The sequence below is a fragment of the Prosopis cineraria genome, unplaced genomic scaffold, assembly GCF_029017545.1.
Source record: "Prosopis cineraria cultivar Desert tree isolate PC_DT_omini unplaced genomic scaffold, ASM2901754v1 PC13, whole genome shotgun sequence".
NCBI lineage: Eukaryota > Viridiplantae > Streptophyta > Magnoliopsida > Fabales > Fabaceae > Prosopis > Prosopis cineraria.
This window is the reverse complement of record NW_026555344.1, coordinates 32435251-32446869: the sequence shown is the minus strand read 5'-3', so window position 1 is coordinate 32446869 and position 11619 is coordinate 32435251. Positions and strand designations below refer to the sequence as shown.

The window sequence follows — 11619 nt, the reverse complement described above, 5'->3', positions numbered from 1 at the left end:
TTCCAAAGGAACTAAAATGAAAATAATTTTAATAGTGAAAAGACTAAAATATCCTTCACTTGTTATATAAAATCATTAGTTGTTAATTTTCTTACTTCACTTATTAATTTACCAATATGAATTTTAAATTATATTCGCTTGTCAAACAAGCACCAACATTAGTTGTTGGTTTGCTAACTTTACTTGCTAATTTATAGTTGATGTTAGTAAATTAATAAGTAAAGTTAGCAATTTAACAACTGATATTGTTATTTGTGATGAAACAATTGATGTCGAGTCTTGTGTAATTATTGACATGTCAATTCATATTAGTAAATTAATAAGTAAAGTAAGAAAATTTAGAATTAATAATTCTACATAACAAGTTAAGGGTATTTTGATCTTTTCACCATTGAAATTATTTCCATTTTAATCTTCACAAACTGAGCTAAAGTTTCAAATTTTTTAGGATACACTAGTAATTAAGTCTCGTCCATGGTCCTTAATTGAAATTATCCTTTTACATATTTTATATCATAAATGTTAATATAATTTAAATTTATTGACAAATTGATTGATTCTTTTTCTATCCTTTATTTTCTACAAATACTATCATCAATTTTTTAGTATTTCAATATGTTAAAAATAATAGTTGTAATTGCCTGCATATAGATCATAATTGTCTCTCCCTTATCTCTCCCTTTCTTAGATGTGGCCTTGTTATAGTTCTCTTTTATTTCTAGTTGATCTCTCTTGTAGTTTGATTATTGAGAACAATATGCATCACTTTTGCCTTATCTTCCTCCTCTCCTCTAAAAGACCAACAATGGTGTAACATCATGAACCTTTAATATGGAAAAACCAATTGCCAATTAAAGGTAAATTAGTAATTAGTGGATTAATAGTGATTGTGGATGGTATATTAGTGTTTTGATTAGTTGTATTGTTGAATGGTTAAGATCAAGTGGTGAAACATTGATCCACAGTAGAGCATGTGAGCAGTTATGAGTAGTGTCTTATTGTGCCACACACCATGGCATGTGATGCATGTATCATGGTAGATAGCATAGAACTTTGATAAATTAGACATAAGTCAACTCATGAAATAGAGGAAAGAAAGGGAAAAGAGATGTATGAGAGAGGGAGAGAGATCTTGCTATGTTAGGGCTTAAGATTTTAGGGTGTTGGGAGTTAGCTTTGACCAGTGACTTTTCAAGGTAAGTTTCGTACCTTCCTGAGCTTTATTTCTACCCTAATTTCTTCTAGTTTGAGTTATAGAAAAATTAAATCAAGGAGTTTCAAAGGGGTTAAATTTTGAGTTAAACATTGGAAAATGGCTTTTAAGTGCGAAAGTAAGGTTTTTGTGATTAGTTTAGAGTTTAATGGTTGAGCCTTAGAAATATAGGCTCAAATTGGCCTAAATTGTGAATTTAGAAATGGGTAAAAGTTTAGTGTGAAATAAGGGTGTTTTAATTATTTTGATGGCTTAAGTGGGTGACATTGTGGTGGATGGGTTAGGTAAAGCTGAGAAGTGTTAATGAGGCTATTATATGTGATAAGTAATATGGCTTATCCAAATTTATGTTTTGCATTGAGCTTAGGAACTGACTAAGGGCACCTAATTGTGTAGATTGAGCATTTGAGGGTTGCTCATGGAAATCTACACCTTTCAAGTAATTCAATACAAACAGTAATCCTTGGTAATAAGAGTGCAAGGTAACTGGATTAACTCTTTTATCTATTAGATTGTGAAATTATTTACAAGTTATTTATGAAAAATGTGTGTGTCATGATTTATAAAATGATAGAATAATATTTTGTGAAAAGTAATGCATGTGTGTGTGAGAGGTGATGCATGTCATGCATGTGGTATGACACAAGCATATAATTATACATGTGATACCCTAGTCTAAGGAAGTCCTGGTGGTCTAGAATGTTGATTATTATCCACTAGTGGGACTTAAGAAATACACTCATAAGTGATACCCTAATTTGAGGTAGTGGTTGGTTGCCCTGCTTCATGTAAGGTTGGGAAGTCCTGGTGGTGTTTGTTATTATTTACTAATGGGACTCAAGAGTGCATAAACATTCATATGTGATATCAAGGCTTAAGGTAGCTATAGGTGGCCTTACTTTATATTAGACTAGGAAGTCTTAGTTTGATTGTAGATTATTATCCACTAGTGGGACTCATGAGTGCATGCTCACTGTGATTGATTGGGAATCGCATTGTACATATACATTGGTTTTATTGGGAAAATAGTGTTACTCTATTTCTTGTAATTTATTTTACTTGTTAATCGATGCTAGGGTTTATTTAAGTTACTAGAACGTATGTCTCACTCCATTACTTCCTATTTATAGTTGTCGAGAGTTCCAAGAGGTTAGGAAAAGGAGGCACGTGAAGAGTAGCTGTGTTTACTCATTGTAATGCTACTCTAGAGTTATGAACGTATAAATGTGTACAAAGTGTTTATGTTCCCAACTAGGATGTAAAATTGCATATATATATCATTTTGGTGACTTACTTGCATAATTTGATCTGTATCTTTACCATGTATGTAAATGTGTGTGAATATGTGATTAGGCTTAGATGTTATGACATGCAAGTGTGTAAATGTGTTATTTTGTGAAATTTTGTCTCATAATATGTGAAAAGTGATATTTGTCTAGCTTATGGTGCCTAGAGTATAGGTGCGTGTGTAAAGCTAACAGTATGCATTAATAAGCAAGATTTATGAATGTGAAATCTCTATCTTATTTCATTAGTGTTACATGTGATTTTGCAAAAGTTCGTACCAAATTGCTATCATGACAATAAAATTTGATACATGTGTTGTGGTGGCAAGTCGCGGCGCACAACACAGAGTTGAATTTCATGGCTCCGCACCACATGCCGTGGCACATACAGTATATTTTGTGGCACATGGTACATTTTAAAGAAAAAATAATTGTTTAAATCTCTATTTTAAGGGTATGGTGCCTATGTTTACATAACCTCTTTTATTGAACTTTGTTAGTGTATGTGTAGTGTTTTAAAACAAAGTCAAGATCCCGCATTTTTAAAATAAACTCAATATTTGCATATGGTGTGTGGTTGTAAGTGTAAATAAAGTTCGCAGGATCTTGTGAGACTTTACAAATGGTTTGATTAATGAATCATTTTTTTTCATCATTTTGAATTGAGAGACATTTAGGGCCTATTTGGTATCATGTTTTGAGAATTGTTTTTTGTTTTCTAGAGTAAAAAAATCAAAAAAAATTGTTTGATAAAGTATTTTTAGGAAAGTATTCTTAAAAACAAAAAACCACAATTCTATTCTCAAAAACAGAAAAGCAAAAACAACTTTTAATTATTTTGAAGTTATTGTATTACGAAACAAGGGTAAGGCGGAGAATACCTATTTTCATTAATGGAAGCTTGTAAATAATCTGAACTTTTCTCAACCCTAAATGCCTCTATTTCTCATTATGCTTCAGACAGCTTCTTCCTCCACTTGATGCTTTAGAGTTCTAACTATTGAAGTTCAAGTGAAGTCACAGCTTGCTTCATCTTCTTCGTCTGAGAGAACCTAGTTCGTTGACTTCATGCTTGTAACTCAGGTGCATTCTTTCTTCTTTCTTTCTTCATTTTGCTCTGGTTCTTTATGGCTTTTCGTTTGATAAAGTTGTTTTGCTTTGATACTTTGCTAATTTTTTATATTATATTTGTTCTGCACTTTTAAGTTCTGCTTGCCTTTCCTCTACTTTATGCTCTGGTTTGTTTGTTTTTGCTTGTTTGTGGCCATACTACACTTGAGTTCTATTTGATCGACTCTGTTTGTTTCTTTTATCTTTTTTTTCCTTGTTTATGAATGAATAAAATATTTCAACTGTTGCATTTGTAAGGATCGACACTATTCCTTATTTATCAATGAGTAAGACCAACTTTGTTCATTAATAAATTGATGAAAATCTGTGCTTTTTTAGTTATTTTTTACTTTAGCATAAGGCATTTGAACTTTAGCATTGAATCATTGATTTGTTTTGGTTTTAATTTTATTTAGCACAAGGAATTTGAACTTTGGCACAAATTCATTAATTTCTTTTACTTTTAATTTTCTTTAGCATAGGGTATTTGAACTTTAGAATCTAACTTTAACAAAATTACTTTTCTTATACATTTTATCTACACTAGATTTGGTATTTTTTTGCTAACATGTTATATATATTGATATGTGGCAACTAGTGAGCATGTTGAAAATACAATTGGGTTTAAGGATATTATTAAATGCTTCACTGATGTCATGGTTGAAGAAGTTTCCAAAGGTAATATGAATAATAGTGTGTATTTTCCCAAAGTTTGGAAAAGTATGCTAGAGAACTTGAATGCTAAATGTGAATGGTCTTATAATTTGAAACAAGTCAAGAAAAAGTTCAAAAGGTTGCATACAAAGCATAGAGAATTTTCTCAGTTGCTATGACACACTGAATTTGGTTAGGATGCTGAAAGCAACACTAGTACTGCTAATAAGGAAGTTTGGAAGAACAATATTGTGGTATGTAATCATATGAATTTTATTTAATATATATAATATTTATACATGTTATTAATTCATATGAGTAAATGTATGTAAGTACATCCTGAGGTTGCACAATACGAGAAGCAAGGGTTAGAACATTTAACCAATTAGGTTTAATTTTTAATAGAAGCACTACCGCGGGTGTACTCCATCATTCATCTACACAAGATCCACCTAATTTTGATGATAAAGACAATCTTGAAAATGAATATATGAATATTGGAGTTCATGTAGACCTTAATAGGGATGATGATGTTGGCCCAAAAACAATAGAGTATGTAACTCGTAGTGGAAAGCATGTTGTTGAAGTCTCTAATAGCAAGAAAAGGAAAGAATGCAAGTCTAGTCAAATGGGAGATGCAATTCAAGCATAGGTTGATGCATCTAAAGTAAGGGTAGAAGCTCAAATTGCTAAGGCTGAGACGTGGAGAGCAAAGAGTGTTGAAAGTAGTAGTACTAGAGCTCTATCATCTGAATATTTAGTTGTCAATTATATTGCCGCCCTTAGTGCCATTGATGATGTCCTTGATGATATCTATGTCAAAGAAATAGACAAATTTACTCAAGGCATTTATAGAAAATTATTTATGATAGTGTGTTTGGAGAGAAAGAAGACATGGTTGTATAATTTAAAGTGATGTATGTGGGTTGGTAGTTTTTATGTTAGGTGGTGAACCTTTTGTTTCATAAACGTGTTTGTTGGTACTTTTCATGTTAATTTCTTGAACTATTTTGTTGGTCTTTTTAATGTTAATTCAATGTGATGTTACTAGTTTATGTTTGTTTGTGCACTTTTTATTCATTTCTTATTTTTTTCATGGTTTGTATTCTACAATTCACTAGTTTTAATCAGAATAGACGTAGATGATAACTCATCAATTGATGGATCTATATCTTCATTAGGGTCAAGCAAAGAAGACCATGAGATAGAAGAATTAATGTCAATTGAAATGTTATGTGAGTATGAAAGTACGTTTCTCAATAAGGTTTCAGTCCGTACATCTGCACTAACAAGTCAAGAATGTGTTAATGAGCTCATTAATGGATCTGAAACTACTTGTTATGAATTACTACAAATGAAAAAATTAATGTTTGCTTACTTTAATTTATGCAATGAGTTGAGGAATAAAAACTACTTGGATGATTCAATATGTTTAAACTTGGAAGAAAAGGTGGCAATGTTTTTATATATTATAGGTCATAATCTTAGACAAAAGGGTAGTTGTAGATTGTTTTCAACATTCTACCCAAACTATATCAAAATATTTCAAGGAAGTGTTAAGAGCAGTATGTCAATTGGGGAAAGAGCTCATAAAACAAGAGAATGTAGAGTTGCCAAACCATGTTACAAATAACTTAATGTATTTTCCTTGCTTTAGGGTAAGTCTTAATAATTACTTTTCTTTGTTCATTATTTCTTTTTATCATAACTATATATATTTATAAATATTTCCCACATAGAATTGTGTAGATGCAATTGATGGTACACATGTAAGTGCTTGGATACCTTCTAAAAAGCAAGCATCATGTAGAGGACGAAAGACAATTGTTACCCAAAATGTTATGTGTATGTGTGACTTTAACACGATGTTCACTTATGTTTATTCAAGTTAGGAAGGTAGTATTCATGATGCTCAGGTTTTAATGGGCATGATTACCAATCTTGAAGCAAATTTTCCATAGCCCCTTAGAGGTATGTTTTAACATAAAATGTTTTTTTATATGTTATGGGCTTAATTATAAACTTCAAAAATTTTGTTTTTGCCATATATAGGTAAATATAATCTTGTAGATTTTGGATATCCTTACAGTGGTGGTTTCCTTCCACCATACAAAGGGGAAAGATACCGTGCACAAGAATATTGAGGGAGAGGCCGCCAAGCTACAAGTCAAAGAGAGCTTTTCATCATTAAGAATGATGATTGAGCATTCTTTTAGAGTCTTGAAGGCTCAATTTCCTATTCTCAAGTTAATGCCACAATAGAAGCCTTCAAGATAATGCCTTATTGTGGTGGCATGTTGTGCTATTTACAATTACATACGTAAATGAAGTTGTCATGATATACTATTTAATTAATGGGAGAATATGGATTTTAAACTAATGAAAAATTTATCAATGGAAGGAATGATTGAAAACACAAGTGGAGAAGGTATAAGCTATAACCTAGAGAACTTGTCAAGATTATTTGAAGAAAGTGCAATAGAGATGGAAACACAACATGATCATATTGCATCTCAAATGTGGCATAATTTTACCACTCGTCCTAATTAAGTATAGCCTTGTGTTTTTTAGATCAATATTTTGGAGACCTTGCTTAAAACAATGTTTCTTTGAGACTTGATTTTGTTGTTAGGACTTTTATATATTTCAATGTTATTTTTTTGTTGATTCTATTCAAATTTTATTATTAAATTAATTCATAGTTATAATATAATATTAAATAAATATAAAAAATTATGTTAATATTAATTATGTAAAACAAGTTATCAAACAAGTTTTTTTGTTTTTTGTTCTCAAAACATATTCTGAGAACAATTTATCAAACAAGTTTTTATATTTTTTTGGTTTCTAGATATAGTTTGCTAGAACAATTATTCAAACCAGTTTCTTTATTTTTTTTATTTTCAAAACATGTTCTATAAAACACTAATTTTTAAAATAATAAAATAAAAATAATTCCAAATAGGCCCTTAGTTTATCCAAGAGTTAAAGCTAAACAAAAATAATAAGAATATAAATATCATCCAACTTAAATCATATTAATTGAAATGTTAAACAAAATGGGTTGGGCCAATTCTTGTTAATAGAAAAAACACTTTTATTGAAATATTTAAAATATTAAATTTCATAATTTTAAAAACTAACACTTACATTCCAAAAAATATAGGGCCTGTTTGGAAATTTATTTTGAAAATAATTTTCTATTTTTCAGAATAAGAGAACAAAAAAATTTGTTTGGTAACGTGTTTTCAAAAAGTGTTTTAGAGAATAAAAAAATAAAATATTATTTTAGAAAACAAAAAATGAAAGCAAATTTTAGATGTTCTAAAATTATTATTCTAGAGAACAAGAAAAAAAAATGAGAAAAGCATATATTTTTATTATTTTTTTTTGTTCTCAGAACATGTTACTCCATTCGTTCAAAAATGTAAGACATTTTTAACCGAATCTTATCCCTCAATAAAGTAGTTATCTACTTTTCAACTAACCCTATCTTTTCATATTTACCCCTATTAAATATCCTACATAACTATAAAGTCATTATTAATAAGGATATTTTTTAAAAAAGGCAATGATTATACTTAAAAGACTAAAAATGTCTTACATTTTTGAATGGAGAGAATATATAAAATATCAATTCTCAAAACAATAAAATAAAAATAGTTTCAAACAGTCTCATATTTTCTCCAAACTTCCTATGCTTCTCCATTTAGCCGTGTATATTTTAGAGATTAAAATATAGTTCAATTCAACCTGTATTAGATAGGCTGGGCCATATTAGTTAAAAGCAAAGTTAGCTGGCTTGAGCCAACCTATTGTTATAACTTATGTGAATTGAGAAAATCCTAACCCAAATTGTATGGATTGGTAAATTAAATAAACAAATATGTTGGGATTTTTTTGTTTATATTTTAAGGAATTTTAAATCTTGTAAGGAAATATAACTTGATTTGAAAAATATGAAATAAAATATAAATTATTAATATGTTGGGATATACTTGCTAACATAATATTGAGAAAAGGTTTTAGCACCGGTGTATCCTATATATACTCTAGTTTATCCGAAGTATCCCAATGGTGTAACATAATATTCATATAGGGATTCTGCTGAAGAAGGATCTTCTCAGCCAACCTTCTACCCAATAGGGCCTTATACCTTCTTAGTCAACCTTGCCAGCTCCCATTTAAGGCTGTCTACAATCTCAGGCCCTATCCCCCGCCCCTACTATTTAGGGGGCCCTTGCTTCTTGCTTCTGATGGAACTGCTACTCGTTGTACCCTTGCTTCTACTCCCTTCTACTCCAACGGGATCAATGACTGGACTTGGATCTACTAGTGAAGCTACTCGATCTCGATCTGCTTGTTGATTGCTAGCTTGATTGCAAGGAAGATTAATGTACAGCTAGAGCTAGAAAAGAGGAGAAGGATGAGCGAATGACATCATATCATGTATAAAATTACCGAACTATTGATTCAAATCACTCCTCTCGCTTTGCCTTTATCTGATAGGGGCAGCTTCGCTCCTCGCTACTGGGGCAGAAAGGCTAGTAAGTTCGGGGTACACCTAAAGGGAAAAGCGAAGAGCCATTAAAGACCTTCACTAAGACCATACCTATACATAGGTCAAAGGCTCTCTCGATATCCTTACTTAAAAAGCAAAAATGGATTAGGGCACCGGTCCAGAACAAGAGGGACGATGGATGGGTTCCTACTCTGTTGATGAATCTAGACTTACTAACCATCTTTGATTTTCTTCGGCTGTGGCTTCAGGGTATGCTTCAATAACAGATGAATCCGCGAACTCGGATGCTTTATCCAATCCAGTTCTTACTAATGAGTCTCATTCTGTCCACATGGATCTGGCCATTGCTTCTTTCTAACGCGCCCTTAGGACTAGGGCTTTCGCTAACGTGAAGCACTCACTGAGTTACTTACGAATCAGAAAGATTGAGGCTGACTACGGCCTCAGATGATTAGGCGGGGACAGGATTCGAACCTGCAATCTTCAGGTCATGAGCCTGATGAGTTGACCAATTCCTCTACCCCGCTTCTTCCCTTCCTCTTCTCTTTCTTGAAACTTATAGATTAGATTAGCAAGACTGCCCACACTGAACACCAACCCAATCTCGATGAGAATCAGTACATGGAACTCGATCAATCCACGAAGGTGTAGCACTTCTCCACCCCCTGCTAGCAGCTTTCTTCTCTTATGATTTTTTCACTATAGGTCGAGAAATTTCATACCGTCAACTCTTCCTAGTGGCTACCTGTCGCTAGCAGCATTAGAGCCTCTATCACTAAATTAGTGAGCTTTGGGAAGAAAAGATTAAAGAAGAGAGGGGAAATCTCACTCACTACACACTTTCTTGTTCCAAAAAGACCAGAGTCCGACACTTGACAATGAAAGAATAGCAATGAAAGAACAGACAGAAGTGGAACGAGAGGGGAGGTGATGAGTTGGTAGCTCACCTCTTCCTTTGTTGCTGGCATAGACAATGGGAAGGTTAACTTGGTGATTGAGTTCCGAATTCCCTTCCTCTGCTCTGGCGAGTGACTCTTCCGGAAAGAATGAAATGCATAGGGGATGGGATTGATTCAATTACTCGCATTAGACTTGCCTTGATATTGAGACAATCTTTCTTTCTATTACGCTATTTCAAAGCATCTATCATTGGCTCCCTTTCCTACGAGACTTTCTTTCTTTAATCTGAATTCCTCTGGCACTGATTTAATTAGGAATTGAGAAGCAGCAGGGTATTTAGTTGATGGAACACTTTATAAATTCCTATTTTAACAGAGTCCAAGACTTGACAACAACAATAAGAATTGAGCGTAAGATGCCTTAAGTTGGAAGGAAGTAGCTACCTATGATTTCAGAATTGAGTTAATAGCACATGAGTTAGATTAACCTGGATATAGCTGCAACTGCCTTTATTATAGTATGACAGTTGCTAGCTCTTCTTTGGCTTCCTTCGTATCGTAGCCGTCATTATCATTCCTCGGATCATTAGGCACAACTAGGAGAATTAGGAAAGCTCATAATGGAGTGGAATTGGCATCGTGCCTACTATTTATGACGATATTATTAATTAGATGCCGTCATTAGTAGAGTAGGCATAGAGGGGTCACTCTAAATATACGAGTTCGACGCATTAAATTATGATCTATCTATTACGATGAAGTTCATTGCATTTCCTATACCCTTCTTTCTTACTATACGGGCTACTTCATTCCTTGCTTTAGAATGATGAAGAGAGAAGTGTGAAAGCAATGCTACCTTCCCTCTATTCTTTCAGTTGTTCGCTGCTTCTTTATCTGGTATTGAGTTCATAGACCACAATCTAAATGTGATTCCGACACCTGACGAAGACCTTCGACGTGCTGCTTATATAGGGAAGCAAAGTCGTAGTTAGTAGCCCGTTACGGAAACCTAGCTGAACTCTCTTCTATGTCTTACGTAGATAAGAAGGAATGGGACTGCTGTAGCTTCGCTTCTTCTTCTGCTCGCTACCGTCGATTAGCTCGACCAGAGGCAGGAAGATTACAGGGTTTAGTCCGAGAATTCCCAATCTATCATTCTTCTTCTTAGTCTTTCTTGGCTAATTAACTAGCTCATCCTTTTCAATTAGCTACTTTCCAGACTCGGAAAAGAGGGCTTCTTGGATAATACGATGGAGGTTAGCTACCTTCGTCACTCATCAGTTAAGGCATCATTCGCTTCGGATCAAAGTGACACATCTAAATCCGGGCAAGGCCTAAGAAGTAGATTCAACTATTCGTCATATCGGAAAGGTGGGATTTCAGGACAAGGTAGTTTGTGACGGTTCTTGCTTTCAGCTGACGAGGGATAAGAAGGCTGTTTGGTCATATCCCTTCATTCTTAATGGAACCTAGATTATGGGTATTCCGTCATATTGAGATCCCTCTTTCAGTTGTTCAGCTTAGTAGGAAGGGGAATCCCTGTGAGCATAGTCTTCGACTGATTTGTGAATAACTAGTATGAAGTGCTCGCCCCTATCGAATAAAGTAAGGAGAGGTATGAGTCATATTTATTATAGGCATTCATGCTAACAATTCGTCATATAGGGTATTTATTTCCTCTGCTAAACCATCAGGGTAATAAAGAATGGATGTTGTAGCTAAGTGGATTCCCTTCTAAGGAGCTAACGGGTAATTCTTTGTAGTTAGTAGCTAACTCGGCCTAGGGCTGCCCTTCATGGGATTGATGCAGATTATCATTTTTATAGAACAATGCGAGATCAATTTCTTTCTTTCCTCGCTTAGCAGCTCTTTGGATTTTCTACAAGGGCAGAGAAAGAGGAAGACTTTAAGTTCCCATTTGAAGATTAAGACGAT

At 33.3% G+C, this 11619-nt stretch overlaps 1 non-coding gene across 1 annotated transcript; it reads right to left on the bottom strand.

The window, feature by feature from the left end:
* Nucleotides 1-9238: 9238 nt before the first annotated feature.
* On the bottom strand, nucleotides 9239-9312 carry TRNAM-CAU (transfer RNA methionine (anticodon CAU)). The gene has a single exon. It is a non-coding gene; the product is annotated as a tRNA-Met (tRNA).
* Between the last annotated feature and the right edge of the window lie 2307 nt (nucleotides 9313-11619).